Here is a 19,271-nt window from a genome sequence, read left to right as displayed (position 1 = left end):
GATAGTGTAAGTTAATTCGGTTTCAAAACCCAGTAGAGGACAGTGGCTCCTCCACACCAATTTTCCATTGAGGTCATCATTTCCACTTCAACAAACATTTCATTTTATAAATCAGCAAGAAGAGATCAATTCTTTGACATGTCCCATCATGCATACAAGGATGGTGTGGTTCCCCCGTCACCACAACACAATCTTCTTGCTTCCTCAATAACTATAGAAAGAGGCTGGAGCTCCCCTTCTGTCAAAGATTCGACCCAGTTTCTTGACACTACCCGACGTGAGCAAATGGTGGAAGTGGGGAAGAAATCGAGGTATTCAGGAAGCAACATTTTTCAAATCAAAATTCAAATTTGCACTCGAATGCGTTTAGTCCAACAAAGCAGATTTAGAAAGACTTCTATTTATATCGCGCCTTTCTCGACCACCGGACGTCTCCAAGCGCTTTACAGCCAATGAAGTACTTTTGGAGTGTAGTCACTGTTGTAATGTAGGAAACATGACAGCCAATTTGTGCACAGCAAGCTCCCACAAACAGCAATGTGATAATGACCAGATAATTTGTTTTTGTTATGTTGAGTGAGGGATAAATATTGGCCAGGACACTGGGGATAACTCTCCTGCTTTTCTTCGAAATAGTGCCATGGGATCTTTTATGTCCACCTGAGAGAGCATGGACCGAGCTTCGGTTTAATGTCTCATCCAAAAGACAGTGCAGCGCTCCCACAGTGGAGTGTCAGCCGAGAATAATGTGCTCAAGTTCCTGGAGTGGGATTTGAACCTACAGCCTTCTGACTCAGAAGCAAGTGTGCTGCTCACTGAGCCACGGCTGACACTTAGTTAGGTGTTGTATCAGTTGATCAATACTTGTCATAGTGCTAGCTTGAAATAGAAACATAGAAAATAGGTGCAGGAGTAGGCCATTCAGCCCTTCGAGCCTGCACCACCATTCAATAAGATCATGGCTGATCATTCACCTCAGTACCCCTTTCCTGCTTTCTCTCCATACCCCTTGATCCCTTTCGCCGTAAGGGCCACATCTAACTCCCTCTTGAATATATCCAATGAACTGGCATCAACAATTCTCTGCGGTAGGGAATTCCACAGGTTAACAACTCTCTGAGTGAAGAAGTTTCTCCTCATCTCAGTCCTAATGGCCAGATAGGACATCTAATGCCTGAGGCCACTTTCGATGCTGATCTGGACTATTGTGATCAAATTTAGAAGTTCTTTCTATACCAGTCAGGTAGGGTTGTCTTGTCGTGCATCGTGGAGCTTAAACTAGCAGTGGACCTAAAAAATATTCATGAACTCACTGCACAGAACTGAATATTGGACAAAACCCAAGGAGGATTAGGATTTCTCATGCCCTTCAACTTGAAACAAGGCGGTTAGATTCTCACTGACATAGAAAGTCGCAAGTGAGATTGTGAACAGCAGGTCACAGTTACTCACAAAGGCGCGAGTTTGGATTGAGTGGGAACAGTGTTAAATATTACAATACACAAGGTCAGGCTCAGTGATAACACTTTCAAAAAATGTACAACTTGTGGCAAGATTGGAAGAGTCAAGTCTAAAGGTCATGGATGAGGGTTTTGGCAGCGGCTGAGCTGAGGCAGGGGCAGAGACGGGCGATGTTGCAGAGGCAGAAATAGGCCGTCTTAGTTATGCCGCAGATATATGGTCGGAAGCTCATTTCAGGGTCAAATACAACACCAAGGTTGCAAACAATGTGGTTCAGCCTCAGACAAATGTTAAGGAAAGGGATGGAGTCAGTGGCTGGGGAACAGAGTATGTGGCAAGGACCGAAAACAATGGCTTTGTTCTTCCCAACATTGAATGGGAGAAGATTTCTGCTCATCCAGAATGTCGAAAAATGTCCCAAAGCTTTTCACAGGAGCAGTAGCAAACAAAATTTTGCACTGAGCCACAAAAAGAGATATTAGGATAGATGAGCAAAAGCTTGCTCAAAGAGGTTGGCCATAAAAGGAGGAACGAGAGGTAGAGAGGCGGAGAGGTTTAACGAGGGAATTCCATTAACTCAGGGCTTTGGCAGCTGAAGGCATGGCCACAATGGTGGAGCGATTAAAATTGAGGATACGCAAGAGGCCAGCATTAAAGGAGCACAGGCATGTTGGAGGGTTGTAGGGCTGGCTGGAGGATAGGGAGGGGCGAGGCCATGGAGGGATTTGAAAACAAGGATGAGAGTGTTGAAATCAAGGTGTTGCTGCAGCTCCACATTTATGAGACCTACTGGTTTAATTCCTTATACACACGGGGTCTCAACAGGTCACAAAATCTCACGATACGGTCCACTATCAATACCATTTAGAGAACTGTTCTGCGTAAGTGAAAGTACGAACTCCATAAAACATGGGAGTGCCTCATTTTGCTAGACGGTGTATAAAAAGTAGATTATTCAGTCTAAGCCCAGGCATTATCCAACATTGTACTATGAAGAGCATCTCGACAATGCAACTCCAGGCATTGCCTGACACCACTGTATACAAGTGTCTCACAACACAACTCCAGATGGTACACCGCCCACTACTATGGTTATCTAATCTCAATGGGAAGTTATCAACATTCTCTCAGCAGTGTTAAGGTCCACATATGAATTGCCCTGTGAGCGCGAATGAGCTATAACAGTAAGTTAGTTATGGTAGCAATTCCTATCTCATAATACAAGGAACTACAGCACAATAAATTTTATATCAGCACTTTTATATCACTTACACACAGGTACACACACACTCCCTGGCAAAGAGGGTCACCATTCTAATTGACTTTCAAGTCAATGCTACCGAGGTCAGTCACTGGATTGTGCAGGAGAATGACCTCAGGCAACGTACCTTCCAATATCTCTTCTGCTTTCATACAGCTCCACTCGATCCCCTCCCCCGACACATCAGGCATCCAGAACCCATCAAGAAATAAATCTATAAATGAGTCAGCTGCTCAATCCTACAGCACCATCATACAAGGTTTTTCTGCTGATTTTATAACGCCGTTGGCAACATTAGCAGAGAATTCCTCGGTCCACTGTTTTACAAGTGTTAACACACTGACAACGTTATATCTGTTTTTAAGGGCAGTAGACAGAGGAACATCACCTCTGAGTCGGAAGGTTGTGGGTTCAAGTCCCACTCCAGGGACTTGAGCATATAAATCTAGGCTGACACTCCAGTGCCTTCTTTCAGATGAGTCATTAAACCGAGGCCGCGTCTGCTCTCTCGGGTGGATGTTAAAGATCCCACAGTAATATTTCGAAGAGGAGCAGGGGCGTTCTCCCCGGTGTCCTAGACAATATTTATCCTTCAACTAATATCACTAAACCGATTATCTAGTCATTATTTCATTGCTGTTTCTGGGATCTTGCTGCCGCGTTTCCTACATTACAACAGTGACTACACTTTAACGGTAATGCATTAGTTGTGGAATGTCCGCAGGTCATGAAAGGTGCTACGTAAATGCAGATCTTTCCTTCTATCGTAGCAACGTATTATTCCACAGATAAAATCTCCAACAATATCTGGGCTATATTCAGATTTTCGTTGTTGAAGGGGAAAGTTGGGAGGGTGTTATGAGGATAAACTTTTGCACTCACCAAGATGTTAATGCTAGCACTGAGGTTGCGAAGAGGAGTACAGACAATGGCAGAGTAAAGCTTCTCTCAAAAAGTCTTTGCTGCGTCCGCTAATCTCAGTGGGGCATAAACCTGGTCACTTGTATAGAGCTCACTGAGCCAAGTGAGAAGCCAGTCCTGATCGCGGCCCTGCTGGAGAAGGAGCACGTGTGACTGTCAGGAGGGAAGCCCTGCCAATAGCCTGCTGATGCTCACTGTTTAAGCTCACACAAGCCCTTGGAAAGAGTGGAACCCTGTGGAGCGATCTGCCAGCATGAGTCAGTACATCCAGGAGAGGAAAGAAAGCAGGGGATACGAACCAAGCTCTTGGTTTGGCAGGCTTCGTATAGTTACAAATGGGACCAAATAGAATAGAAATCGAGAAGAGGAGAAGTTAATTCTGCAATGCTGTGTAAGGCCACTAAATGTAAGTAAACATGGAATTGAGTGGATTCTTGGCTCACTTTTTAACTTGTCACTCTACTGAATTATTACTTATTTGGCTAGAGAACACAGTGCTCACTTTTCTGTATTAATTTTAAAGAACCGATGTTACTCAAGAGATAAGACTTAACCGATAAGGGATTAAGAGGTTATGGGAAGCGGGCAGGGAAGTGGACAGAAGTCCACGATCGGATCAGCCATGATCGTATTAAATGGCGGAGCTGGCTCGAGGGACCATATGGCCAACGCCTGCTCCTATTTCTTATGTTCTTAACAGATGGAACTAGGTATGTAGAAGCAGGTACTTGGCTCTTTTTAATACCTGGAGTACCATCATTTGAATACTCCAGAGTGAATGCTTTTTGAAGTCCTTTTTAATATCATAGCCGATCTGTTAGCGGCATCTGTAACCATTGCTGACTCAAGACATACAATTGTCACTGCCATTCTAACACATTGCTCTGCTACTGCCTCGCAACATGCTACACAGCCATTGAAAAAAAACTTGCCTTCAACTGGAAAGGTCTTTTGAATAGTGAATGTGGTAAAAGCAGTTTTATAAACTACATCTGTGCTCTTAATTTTAAGTTGCTTAGTTCAAATAATCTGATATTTCTCCGCAGTAAATTCCCACCTTGTGTTGTTTGAAAAAAATGTAAGAATTTGAATTTAAGACCATGAGCTGTAAAAATCTCATCCAGCTTGGATCCAGGAAAGGCAATTCTGGCCTCTTGAACAGCCCTCATTTTAACTGCTCAACCATCGGTGGACGGCCTTCAGCCGTTTGGTCCCGAAACTCTGGACCTCCCTCCCTAAACCTCTCTGCCTCTCGTCCCTCCTTTAAGACGCTTCTTAAAACCTACCTCTTTCACCAAGCTTTTGGTCATCTGCCGTAATATCTTCTTTAGTGGCTCAGTGACAAATGTATCTGTTTTGTCTTGTAGCACTGCTGTGGGACATTTTACTACATTAAAGGCGCTATATAAATAAAAGTTAAAATTATTAATAATATTTTCTGAATGGTGAGAGACTAGGAATTGTAGAGGAATAAAGGGATCTGGGTGTCCAAGTACACAAATCACTGAAAGATAGCAGACAAAAGGTAATTAAAAAAGCTGCTGGGATGTTGGCCTTTCTCTCAAGGGGGCTGGAATGTAAAGGGGAGGAAGTCATGCTTCAGTTGTAGCCTTGTCAGACCCCATCTGGAGTAACAGCATTCAGTTCTAGACACTGCACCTCAGGAAAGATATACTGGCCTTGGAGGGAGTGCAGGGCAGATTCATCAGAACAACACCGGGGCTTCGAGGGTTAAATTACGAGGACAGGTTGTATAAACTTGGTTTGTATACTTCGGAGTTTAGAAGGTTGAGGGGTGATCTAATTGAGGCAGTTAAAATCCTAATGGGATTCAGTAGGGTAGATACACAGAAACTATTTCCTCTGGTGGAGGAATCCAGAACAAAGGAACATCACCTTAAAATTAGATCCAATTGGTTAGAGGTAAATAGTTTTTTTATATTTGTTCATGGGATGTGGATGTCACTGGCAAGACCAGCATTTATTGACCATCCCTAATTGCCTTTGAGAAGGTGGTGGTGAGAAACATAGAAACTTAGAAAATAGGTGCAGGAGTAGGTCATTCGGCCCTTCGAGCCTGCACCAACATTCAATAAGATCATGGCTGATCATTCCCTCAGTACCCCTTTCCTGCTTTCTCTCCATACCCCTTGATCCCCTTAGCCATGAGGGCCATATCTAATTCCCTCTTGAATATATCCAATGAACTGGCATCAACAACTCTCTGCGGCAGGGAATTCCACAGGGTAACAACTCTGAGTGAAGAAGTTTCTCCTCATCTCAGTCCTAAATGGCCTACCCCTTATCCTAAGACTGTGTCCCCTGGTTCTGGACTTCCCCAACATGGGGAACATTCTACCCGCATCTAACCTGTCCCGTCCCGTCAGAATCTTATATGTTTCTATGAGATCCCTTCTCATCCTGCTAAATACAGGCCCAGTTGATCCAGTCTCTCCTCATATGTCAGTCCTGCCATCCCGGGAATCAGTCTGGTGAACCTTCGCCGCACTCCCTCCATCGAAAGAACGTCCTTCCTCAGATTAGGAGACCAAAACTGCACACAATATCCCAGGTGAGGCCTCACTAAGGCCCTGTACAACTGCAGTAAGACCTCCCTGCTCCTATACTCAAATCCCCTAGCTATGAAGGCCAACATACCATTTGCCTTCTTCACTGCCTGCTGTATCTTTGTATGCCAACTTTCAATGACTGGTGTACCATGACTCCCAGGTCTTGTTGCACCTCCCCTTTTCCTAATCTGCCGCCATTCAGATAATATTCTGTCTTTGCGTTTTTGCCCCCAAAGTGGATAACCTCACATTTATCCACATTATACTGCATCTGCCATGCATTTGCCCACTCACCTAACCTGTCCAAGTCACCCTGCAGCCTCCTTGCGTCCCTCTCACAGCTCACACCGCCTTTTTGAACCGCTGCAGTCCCGTGTAGTGAAGGTGCTCCCACAGTGCTGAGAGGGAGGGAGTTCCAGGATTTTGACGCGACAATGAAGGAACGATGATATACTACCAAGTCAGGATGGTGTGCGACTTGGAGGGGAACTTGCAGGTGATGGGCCACTGATAATCAGAGGGGACACACCCAGGGTACGGATTCAAAGAACCTCGACCATAAATACTCTACTTAAACTGAGAGGAATAAGCGTGTGTGCCTCAGCCTACACGAATTCCATGAGGCAAGCATGACAACATTGGCAGTGAAGTTGTGGATAATTTTTCTGACACACCATTCCTTGCACGAGCGGAAATGTGGATTGAAGGGGAAAGGACACAATCTGGATTTATGACAAGGTGGAAGCTTCAAAAACATAAATCAGCCCCCAAACAAATGTTATGTACAATCTACACTTTGTGCTTACAATAATCCAGTAACAAATAATGATCCCATATCTCTTGGCTCTCCCCTTATTTAATTCCCAGTGCATCATTCCAGATTTCAGTCCAAGCTGTTTGCCTTACATTCTGCAGCTGTTTCAAACGTTGTATCAAGAACAGCCAGTAAATTACACGTAGCACAGTGCAGAGAGGAGACACCTTGCTGCCAGTCTGTCTGCATGCTTTGAACCACTTAATTAATTTCTCGAAACATTCCCGATGAACCGCCCTCATTTTCTAGGTCACAGCAGCAAGGGTGGGGAGGAAGGAACATACCACTTGAAACACAGCTCTGCACTGAGCTATGAGAAGGTGAATGCACACAAGACTACTTAAGTCCTCTGAAGCTTTTGGTTTCAACCTCAATTCATCAGCGCAGAGCTGCACAAATGAGCTGGCTTCACCCACGAACGTGTGCCTTTATGCGAGGGCAAGTTAGGTTGAGCGAGTATTAAGAAATTAATTGGGGTTACACACTTCAGACAGTACTGCTCAAGGAATATAGCAGCAACACATCACATAGCAAAGCAATACCCTGAGCACTTTGCCTTCCAGACATCATAAATTGAGGAAAATGATTGACAGATAGCTAAACAGAAAGATAACAATTTCAAGCCGCACTGTCACTCAAACCATTTATTGTTGCTCTTCACAATGGAACATCATTTGTCAGAATTCTCTATTCCTTCATAGCATGGTTGTCCCACTCAAGATACTACATCCTCCATCACCGCCGATTTATCTTCCCCGTGTGTGCAGAATTGCCTGACTGCTTTCAGGAAAGGTGCTGTCTCTCGTCTCTTTTCTTTATCTCTAAATGATAAATTTGTGTAATAAAGATAGAACCTCGAAAGATCGTGGGCTGACATTTCTCATCAAAACTTTATACTTAATTGTTCGAAGGAATATACGATCAGATAATCGTGCAGGATTGTTCAAATAACAACTTGCATTTATATAGCGCCCTTAACATTGAAAAATGTCCCAAAGGCACTTCATCAGAGCATTATCAGACAACTTTTGACACCGAGCCACATAAAGAGATATTGGGACAGGTGACAAAAGGTTTGGTCAAAGAGGTAGGTTTTAAGGAGCGTCTTATAAGAGAGAGAGAGAGAGACGGAGAGGTTTAGGGAGGGAGTTCCAGAGCTTAGGGCCCAGGCAGTTGAAGGCACGGCCACCAATCGCATCCTCGGGATGTCCCAAGCCACCTTGCAGGCACTGAAGTACTTTTGTAGTGCAGTTAGTGTTGTCGTGTAGGCAAACCCAGCAACAAATCTGCACACAGCAAGGTCCAGCACTCGGCAATGAGGTAAATGATCAGGCAACCTGTTCTGGTGTTGGTTAAGGGATAGAGGTTTGCCATGATGCTAGCAAATCCCCCCTGCTCGTCTTCTCAGAGTCATTGGATCCTTTAGGTCCACTTGAGTAAACAGACGGGGTCTCCGGTTAACATCTCATTCAGAGGCACACCTGACAGTGTAGCACTCCCTCAGTACTGCAAGAAGTGTCGGCCTGGATTATTTGCTTAAGTCCCTGGGCTTGAATCCGCAATCTTCTGATTCAGAGTCAAGTGTTCCAATGCTGAAGCAAGGCAGACACTCCCTAATCATTAATGCTGCTTTCAGTATCTACTCAATTAGGGAATTATCCACTTAATCAAGTTCCATTTTAATTATTGTGACCTCCAAATATCCATCCTGGGCGGCCTGCTCTTGAAAGTGGAGCAACAGAAGAGAAACCTGTTTGTCTAAAATAAAACTTACAACATAGAAGTAATTACAACCTTCACACAGACGGCATCGGTCGACTGCTTAACTGCATTGTAAGTTCCGATCACAGAACATTAGATTATAGAACCGCTCAAATCGCTCTAACCTCGCTGGCAATTTGAAATTGATGCTTTCTGGTCACTTGACTGCTCAGCTTTCCACCCCCACCCCCCCGCCCCCCAATTCCTTAGCAAAATCATTCATAATTTCTTTTTAAATGCCTCAAGGACTTCTTGGTCTGCTCTGCTTCAGCGAGAATAGTCTCAGTATCTCCAGTCTCTCTCTCAACTACTGTATCGCACCCCTTGCTTCATCTTGGTGAATCTACGCTGCACTGTCGACAGTTTTATGTCCTTTCTGCGAGGCGCTGCTGAAAATTGCACAGTATTCTATGATTTAACCATTACTAGGGCACATTTACCTTCATTCTGTGCCCTACTACTAAAACTCACAAAATAACCTTTTTTTAATGGCTTTGTCTACCCATGCATCCACTTTCCAAGTAGGGCTATTCAATAAAATGGTGGATTTTTTTGGTATCACGTTTAATGAAAGTCTTCGATTCAGAATTAATCTTCTTTTAAACGGTGACAAACGGTTATGACCTACCAAATGATCAGATCTAAGTTTTTTTATGTTGCCAAATGGCGATAGTCCAAATATGAGAAACTAGGATGCCACACAATATTTCACTGCTTGCAAAGTGGTAGGTCGGGGCCATAAAAGGTGCGATGGCCTGGGAGCAGTGTGGAGACCACGCCAGGGAGCAGCGCCAGCTGGTGCAGGAGGGCGATTGCTGCGAATAGTGACATCATCAAGGTCCAGGTCGGTGATTGGAGCGTGGGCAGACACAGCAGGAGTGGCGAGAGACTGGAGGAATGTGATTGGGGCCCAGGAGAGGCGTGAGTTCGGGGCCAGGGGATGCACGGGCCAGCCCACACTGCGATATGTGTGCGCACTGGGTCCGTGCAGCAGAGCTGGTCTCCAGTCGTCCTGTGTAATTGACCAAGACCTAGCTCTGTCAAGCCCGTGTGGTGGCTGGTGTGCAACGGCCACCCCACGTTAAAAAAATCCACCACAGGCATCTTCAGGATGTAGTTCAGGACCTGGAATATTAGGTCCTTCATTGAAACACCTGTGAACTCATCCTTTTTTGGCGTGGAAGCAAGTCATCCTCGTTTCCAGGGACTGCCTATGATGATGAGGGCTTGCAAACACTACAGTGCCGTTGTTACTATAAACTGAATCGTGGGGCAGCCAACAGAAGCGAGGCAGGTTCACTTTGAAGCGCACACAGGAGAACCTGCCATTCTGCTTCAGTCCCGAACCGGCAAACAAGGACTGCAAATGCTGCGATAGACACATCAAGACTCACCCTGCAAAAACAAACGGCAGCGAGCACGCACAGTACGACAACCTGTTCTTCAAGGAGGGCGACACACATTGGCGTTTAAAAACGACTGCCTATTCACCAAAATGGAAGTCAATTCTACCCGCTGCCAAGTGACAGCTTGAGAAGTTATTAAAATACAGGTTAACAGAGCAGAGCGGTAACAGGCTGCCTTGCCCATATTTACCCCAAGCTCCCGCAACAATGTGACTCCCCATCCGTGCCACCCCTCCCACGACAAACAGCTGGGCTGAGGCCTCTGAAGCCTTTAGCTAGGCAGAAGGCACGATTCCTGGCCACAAATCTGACAGCTATTCCCTTCGCTGCCAGAATCATTTTGAAAATGCAGTAAAGCTGTAATGTAACCAGCTGGTGACAAAAAAAAGTCGTTGATTTATCAGCTGCTCCGATTTCCATTTCCAGAGAAGAGACGACACATCTTTTATAGCTCTCTTGCCACACGAGACTTTCTGAACCAACTGATAGCCCTTAATGTGCACTCACTCTCACTCATCAGGTCTCAGCAGCACTTCATATCATTCCTTCACATCGTATCATTTAGCTCCATCACACTTCTGACTTTTCTGTTTGACTTGCACTCTTGCGAAGCCATTTCGATTCCACATTCCCTGGAACTGGGTCGTGCACGAAAAGCTCCAATTTCAACCCCAATAAAATCTCAAATCACAGGCGCAAGAAGTGAGCTGACATTCCTGCCCAAGCATCACTCAGACAGACAGCGCTATCAAAGTAACCGCTGGCAGCACTTACAAACATTCAATTAGGACACCAGGGGAGCTGAGCAGTGACTGGATACAGTGTACAAACCTCAAATCAACACTGGGCCACTGGCTCACCAACAGAACATGACAAAATGCAGACAAAGGCAGCCAGGGAGACAGAGATCAGCCGCGTTGTCTCATGTAGTTTGCACCGAAAAGTCGAGGGCATTTTTTTTCCTGTCAACAGTTTGCAGAGGCCCGGCATTTAGCAACAGGCACTCAGCACATTGCAACCAAGTCCAAGAACACAAAGTGTATCCGCTGTTAACACCATTCAAAGCGAATGGAAAATACACAGACAGGATATAAAAGATATCTGGGAGTGACTCCAAGGCTGCTATTTAAACATTAGGAAAAGTATGGCTGCGTCCAATAAGTTTCATCACAACAAATCAGCTGCAGTCGGGTCTTCCTAACAGCCCGTGGCGTCTACTCCGTGCTTTACTGTAATTCTCCTAATAGTTGGTCAGTCCTACACATACTGGGTCATTCGGGAGCAGCGTGGAAGCTCCAACCTGCGTGAGAACACCAGCTGCAGGTCGGGGCCATAAAAGGAGCAGCGAGCGGCGGCCCAGGAGCAGCGTGGAGGCGTACCACGGCAAGGTACAGCGCGGGCTGGTGCAGGAGGGCGACGGCAGCAATGAGGGACGTCACCAAGGTGATTGGAGCGTGGGCAGGTACAGCAGGAGCGGCGAGGTCGGGTCGAAGGAGCGGCGAGAGATTGTAGAGGGATGTGATCGGGGCCCAGGAGAGGCGAGGGCCCAGGGGCAGCACGGGCCAGCCCACATTGCGACATGTGTGTGCACTAGGTCCGTGCAGCAGAGCTGGTCTCCAGTCGTCCTGGTTAACCCTTGCCACTGGACCAAGACCTAGCTCTGTCAAGCCTGTGTGGTGACTGGTGTGCCATGGCCACCATACGTTAACAAAATCTACGCACAGGCATCTTCCACCCTTCAGGTTGTAGTTCGGGATCTGGAATATTAGGTCCTTCATTCAAACACCTGTGAACTCATCCTTTTTTGGCGTAGAAGCAAGTCATCCTTGTTTCGAGGGACTGCCTATAATGATGATGGGTCATTCAAGGAAGAGTAGGCCATTTAGCCCGTCGGGCCTACTCAGTCATTCTACTGCATCATGGCTGTACCTCAACGCCATCTAACATTGGTAAATCAAACCAAAAAGTTGGCAGCTCATCCAAATGGCCATTCTTCACCCGGGGGGGGGGGGGAGGGGAGGCGGGGGCTAACCCCATCGGTGGTGGCAAAGTGTGGAGCGGTGAAATGAGAAGGAGAAGAAACAGAATGTACACAAAAAACCTTTGCAGTTGCTCAAGGAAAGAAAGACTTGCATTTATATAGCGCCTTCCACAACCACCGGACGTCTCAAAGCGCTTTACAGCCAATGAAGTATTTTTGGAGTGTAGTCACTGTTGTAATGTGGGAAACACAGCAGCCAATTTGCGCACAGCAAGCTCCCACAAACAACAATGTGATAATGACCGGATAATCTGTTTTTGTGATGTTGATTGAGGGATAAATATTGGCCAGGCCACCGGGGATAACTCCCCTACTCTTTTTCGAAATAGTGCCACAGGATCTTTTACATCCACTTGAGAGAGCAGACGGGACCTCGGTTTAACGTCTCATCCAAAAGATGGTACCTCCAACAGTGCAACACTCCCTCAGCACTGCACTGGAGTGTCAGCCTAGATTTCTTTGTGCTCAAATCTCTGGAATGGGACTTGAACCCACAACCGACTGATTCAAGAGGCGAGAGCACGACCCACTGAGCCACAGCTGACGTATTACCTTTCTCTTAACATGTTTGCTTCAGTGCTTACAAGTACAATGAGTTCCCAGAATCTATCGAATTCATAGTTCTTGGGTTCCGCCCAGAGTTAAACATTATTCGGTTTTATCACTAATGTAAATATAAGGCAGGACGGAAGCATTCGGCAGCAAGTTGTGAGCAGCCCCTACTGGCCGATAAAGGATGTACGGTGGGAGGAGAGAAAACAATTTGGGAATTACACAGAGCAACTCGTCAATATTTAGTTTGGGCCCTGAAAAGACAGCGTTGCTCCGTGAGACAAAATGGAAGCTGCCCAGCAACGCCCAGAAACATAGAGCAACCTCGCCATTCCTTCATCCCAGAGGCACGATGGGTTCAATACAAACCATGAGTATTTCTGGTCACCACGCCATGATAACTCCATCCCTCTAGCTGCAGAATGATGCAAGATGACACAGAAAGGAATTCGAATCCACCCATGCGGGAGTTTCCCTGAATTCTAACCCCAATGCCCAACTGCTGGGTTTTTAATTTTTAATATAATTCATTCCATTCCTGTCTAAACTGGAAAAAAATGTATTTAAGTTTTGCGGCACATCTAACTGTTTTTGCAAATAGAACTGTTGAGTGCATCAGATAGCAATTTTAGATGCGCGAATTGAACCCTTCCAGCAACAGTTCATGTACTATTTGCAAGTCCTCTGAATGCTTGTAACATGGCACCGTTGGACAACTTAAGGTGCCTTGTACACAGATTGCAGTCTCAATGAAGGAACCAGTGGAGGAGCTGCATTGGTAGCTTCTGGGCCCAGGTTAGGGGGAAACCACCCTGACCCAAAGTTCTTGCTCTTGACTCTATCCACAAAACCCTCCTTATTTTCAAATCCTTCCATGGCCTCACCTCTCCCTATCTCTGTAATCTCCTGCAGCCCCACAACAGCCGCCCGCCCCCCAACCCGCCGCCCGCCCCGAGATGTTTGTCTCTAATTCTGCCCTCGAGTATCCCCGATTGTAATCGCTCAACCATCGGTGGCCGTGCCTTCTGTTGCCTGGGCCCCAAGCTCTGGAACTCCCTGCCTAAACCTCTCTACCTCTCTTTCTTCCTTCAAGATGCTTCTTAAAACCTACCTCTTTGACCAAGCTTTTGGTCACCTGCGCTAATTTATGCGGCTCGGCGTCAAATTTTTTATCTCATAACACTGCTATGAAACGCCTTGGGACGTTTCACTACGTTAAAGGCGCTACATAAATACAAGTTGTTGTCGGAAGTACATACAGGCTGGGTGAAGGTGGGTCTGGTATGCCTCTGATGGTTTCAGCAGTGCTGACTGCACGGGCTTCGGAATGGTCACTTAGACAGGGTATCAGAGGGAAGTGACCACATCCCAGAATGAGATTTTGCCACTGAACGAGGAGGTAAAATACGAAAACTAGAAATTATTTTGAAAGTACGCATCTATCATCATCATAGGCAGTCCCTCGGAATCGAGGAAGACTTGCTTCCACTCTAAAAATGTTTCAGGGTGACTGAACAGTCCAATACGGGAATTACAGTCTCTGTCATAGGTGGGGCAGACAGTGGTTGAGGGAAGGAGTGGGTGGGATTAGTTTGTCGCACGCTCCTTCCGCTGCCTGCGCTTGGTTTCTGCATGCTCTCGGCGATGAGACTCGAGGTGCTCAGCGCCCTCCCGGAAGCACTTTCTCCACCTAGGGCGGTCTTCGGCCAGGGTCTCCCAGGTGTCAGTGGTGATGTCGCACTTTACCAGGGAGGCTTTGAGGGTGTCCTTGTAACGTTTCTGCTGTTCTCCTTTGGCTCATTTACACAAAGGAGCTCCGCATAAAGCATTTGCTTAGGGAGTCTCATATCTGGCATGCGAACTATGTGGCCTGCCCAGCGAAGCTGATCGAGTGTGGTCAGAGCTTCAAAACTGGGGGTGTTAGCCTGGACGAGGACACTGATGTTGGTGTGCCTGTCCTCCCAGGGGATTTGCAGGATCTTGCGGAGACATCGTTGGTGATATACATCTGAGAATGTGAATAGATGAGTTGTGAATGTGTCAGTTGAAAAGGATCATGGGAAGATAGCTTTGGTGAATGTGTCAGTTGAAAAGGATCATGGGAAGATAGCTAAAAGAAAACGTCAAGCTGCGATATTTGCAATGTCGACACAAAAAGGGGCACCTCAGAGTTGTGGTCAAACACGAGTTACGCGAAAAGCAAAGTCAGGCACGAGTCAGACGAGAGGCTGCTATAACCAGCCGTAAAATAGGGAAATGCTATGTAAAACGAAACTATAAACACATCTCTGGAGCCCGCCCTATTTGGAGAGTTGTTAGCCTGCAATTGGGTATGCTATGGGGGAAGTCGACCAATGATTGTATAAACTGAGTGTCACTCAAATATGTTCTGCTGTAACAATGTATAAATATTGAGCTTTTGTACTGTTACGGGACTTGTCAAGAGAGAGGTGGACAGGCTCAAATCGAGGGTGTTCCCTTCATCTTAACAGGTCCCGGCCGGAGAATCTCTAATAAAGGTCTTATGTTGCCAAGACTAAAAGTGTTCGTGTGTCAGTGAATTCGCTGAAACAGATTGAAGGGAAAAGAATCCAGTATCTACACATCCAGCGACTTGAGGTGCCTTCTATACATCGTCCATGCCTCGGAGGCAGCGGAAGGAGCGCACGGCAAACCAGCCCCACCCAACCCTTCCCTTGGCGAATGTCTGTCCCACCTGTGACAGGCACTGTGGCTCTCGTATCGGAGGCTGCACTGGCACACAGGAGGCGATGTTGAATCTCCGCATCAATGTCTGCCTTTGTTGATAAGAGGCTCCCGAGGTATGGGGAATGGTCCACGTTGTCGAGGGCCGCGCCGTGAATCTTGATGATTGGAGGGCAGTGCTGTGGGGCGGGGACAGGCTGGTGCAGGACCTTTGTCTTACGGATGTTAAGTGTAAGGCCCATACTTTCACATGCCTCAGTGAATACATCGACTATATCCTGGAGTTCAGCCTCTGAATGTGTGCAGACGCAGGCGTCATCTATGTACTGCAGCTCAATGACAGAGGTTGGGGTGATCTTGGACCTAGCCTGGAGACGACGAAGGTTAAACAGCTTCCCACTGGTTCTGTAGTTTAGTTCCACTCCAGCGTGGAGCTTGCTGATTCTGAGATGGAGCATGGCAGCGAGGAAGACTGAGAAGTGTGGTCAGTGCTTCGATGCTGGCCTGATCGAGGACACTAACGTTGGTGTGTCTGTCCTCCCAGGGGATTTGCAGGATATTGCCAGTTAAGTGTCGCCAAAGCGATTCCTGTTTTGCATGGACAGTAAACTAGCAGTATAAAAGCCTGGAGTCAGGGCCGAACCCTACTCTGGAGCAAAGCTGTGTCCACAACAAAGATGACCAGCTGCTCTACTCCACATTTGCTGGGACTGAATAATTAGCTCATTGACCCTGAATCATTCTCCATTTGTTTGATTACTCAAACAGCTGGAAGAAAAGCTTTGAAAATAAACCGAGCTGCTTTCCCCAGACTCATTCGCGAGCAAATCTACTGCAATCGCCTTTCAAAAGCTTTTAAGCTTTTTGCACTTAACAAAAGCAAAATGCGTATTAGCAGTTGTTGTCTGACTGTATCTGATAAAACCCATACAATGCATTAGGAAATTAGTGCTCTCATGGCCTTGATCACAGAGCACCATCTGCAACCACCTCCTTGTCGCCCTCACTATCTATATCCCTCTAATCCCTTCCAACCCCACTTCCTTCCTCGAACATAAGCTTCCTCTCAGTTACTTACAATTGCACGCTCTATATCCTAACTGCCTAGACTATGGCTCTCCATTTACCACACGTATTCTGCAGCCGTTGATCTGCTGAACTACTTCTCAAGTCTACCTTTTATAATAGTAATAACTTTTATTCATAGAGCGCCTTTAACGAAGTAAAACGTCCCAAGGCGCTTCACAATGGTCTTCCAACACGTTAGACATTGACAAGGGAGGGAAAGAGAGAAAAAGCAGGAGAAGGAAGTGTAAAAGAGGTAAAAGGCTCGGGTCTGAAGCGGCAGCCAAAATGCGCAGGATGATGCCCTCGTGCCCAGTAACCCCTTTGCTCTCTCCCATCCCAAACGATCCCCTGGGTCTGGCCCACATCTTTGCTCCCTCAAGTTTCAAGGGTGCAGACTTTAGCATATTTGGCACCTAACTAATCTCGCCATCCATCACTAGATCGAGCTGGATCACATCATCGCTATTGGGCCTCTCTGCTGCCTAAACCACCCACCATCTCAGGGATCAACCCGGAGAGAACAGATAACCCCAGCTTCTTTTCTTCACGACTAGCCATCTCCTTAAACCCCTCCCTCTCCCCACCTCCAACAAGTGCGAGGTGCTCAAGGACATGTTTGTCAGTAAGACTGAAACCGTTCAGCTGCAACTGCTGCCTGCCCCCGCCTGGCCAAACCACTTCCCTGCCCGAGCTTTGAAACACTTTCCCTTCTTCCCCCCCGTGCTAACGGACATTGTAAATATGGCTCTCTTCTCAAGTACTGTTCCCTTTCCTTTCAAAACTGCCAATATCAGCACCTCTTTTTAAAAAAAACACGTTTATCCCTCTCTCATCTCCAAAGTCCTTGAATGTGTACTCAACTCCCATCTGTCCTGCAATGCCATGTTTGAATCTCTTCAATCAGGTTTCCATCTCTGCCACAGCACCAAAGCAGACCAAACAAAAGGGACCCAAGGGTCACCTGCACACCCTGTGCAAGCAGGTATAAAAGGCAGTCTACTATGCTGCTTCCTCACTCTGGAGTTACATTAAAGAGACCAAGGTCACAACAGTTTGAGCTTACAATATACAGTCTTGTGGAGTTATTCTGAACATAACACAAACCAAAGTGACAAATGACATCCTCTGACTGTTACCATGGTGCATTAACCCGCCTCATCCTCTCTGCAGTAACTGACAGTTTACCTCACACTTATCCTCCTCCATGGTAATCATCTCTGTCACAATCTCGATGCTCTATTAGATCCCAAGTGGAGCTTCCAACTTCACACTCTCCATCACAAAGACTGCCGATTCTATCCCCATAACATTGCTTGCCTCCTCCACTGCCTTGGTCATCTCCAGATTCGACATTTTAATAGTCTCCTGTCCGGCCTCACATCCTTCATAAACTTCAGCTCATCCAAAACTCTGCTGCCCCTACCTTTCACCAAGTCCTGCTCAAACTTCTTCACTCAGAGAATTGTGAACCTGTGGAATTCTCTACCACAGAAAGTTGTTGAGGCCAGTTCGTTAGAGATATTCAAAAGGGAGTTAGATGTGGCCCTTACAGCAAAAGGGATCAAGGGGTATGGAGAGAAAGCAGGAATGGGGTACTAAAGTTGCATGATCAGCCATGATCATATTGAATAGTGGTGCAGGCTCGAAGGGCCGAATGGCCTACTCCTGCACCTATTTTCTATGTTTCTATGACTCCTGTCCTTGCTGACCTACATTAGCTCCCAGTCCCTCAGTGCCTCCAATTTAAAATTCCCATTCTCCTGTCTAAACTCCTTCCTGGCCTTATCCCTCACTATAGTCGCTTCCCGCTATCCTCTTGTGCAATCCCCTCCCTTCGCCCCAACTTTACCAGTAGGGCCTTCAGCCATCTAGGCCTTACATTCTGGAGATTCCTCCAAAACACCCCACCTCTCTCTCCTCTATTGTCCTCCTTAAATCCTGTCTGTTTGACAAAACTTTTGGTGACCCGTCCCAATATTGTCGAGGGGCATTTGTCCATGTTAAAGGTACTGTAAAAATAGCATGGTATTGTTGTTGATGATCGTTCAAAGCATCAAATCTGACCAAGGCACTGCAGGGCTATACCAAATCTCTATTTACATTAGTTTAAGAAATAATGGAAGGGTTAGGTGCCATACCACAGTGGGCCATAATAACCCGAGGAACATAAACATAAGAAATAGGAGAATGGCTGATGTGATCTTGGCCTCAACTCCACTTCCTTGCCCGCCCCCCATAACCCTTGACTCCCTTACCGTCTATCTCCACCTTAAATATATTCAATGACCCAGCCTCCACAGATTCACAACCCTTAAAGAAATTCCTCGTCACCTCCATTTTAAATGGGCGACCCTTATTCTGAAACTATGCTCCCTAGTTCTAGATTCCCCCACAAGGGGAAACATCCTCTCTGCATCTAACCTGTCAAACCCCCTCAGAATCTTATATGTTTGAATAAGATCACCTAAATTTAGAGCCATACATAGAAACATAGAAAATAGGTGCAGGAGAAGGCCATCCAGCCCTTCGAGCCTGCACCATTTCAATAAGATCATGGCTGATCATTCCTTCAGTACCCCGTTCCTGCTTTCACTCCATACCCCTTGATCCCTTTAGCCGCAAGGGCCATATCTAACTCCCTCTTGAACATATCCAATGAACTGGCATCAACAACTCTCTGCAGCATGGAATTCCACAGGTTAACAATCTC

At 46.4% G+C, this 19,271-nt stretch overlaps 1 protein-coding gene across 3 annotated transcripts in view; it reads right to left on the bottom strand.

The window, feature by feature from the left end:
* Positions 1-19,271, bottom strand: part of LOC139233736 (activating signal cointegrator 1-like) — a 98,277-nt gene that overhangs the window by 64,776 nt on the left and 14,230 nt on the right. Inside the window, exon 1 of one of the 3 annotated variants that reach the window (XR_011588207.1) lies at positions 10,702-10,949. The exons of the other annotated variants lie outside the window; for them this stretch is intronic. The gene's annotated coding sequence lies outside the window, so the exon portion shown is untranslated. Of the gene's footprint in view, positions 1-10,701; positions 10,950-19,271 lie in introns of those variants that run through there. 3 annotated transcript variants of the gene reach the window in all.

The sequence above is a fragment of the Pristiophorus japonicus genome, chromosome 21 (assembly GCF_044704955.1).
Source record: "Pristiophorus japonicus isolate sPriJap1 chromosome 21, sPriJap1.hap1, whole genome shotgun sequence".
Lineage (NCBI taxonomy): Eukaryota > Metazoa > Chordata > Chondrichthyes > Pristiophoridae > Pristiophorus > Pristiophorus japonicus.
This window is presented reverse-complemented; position numbering and strand designations above follow the sequence as displayed.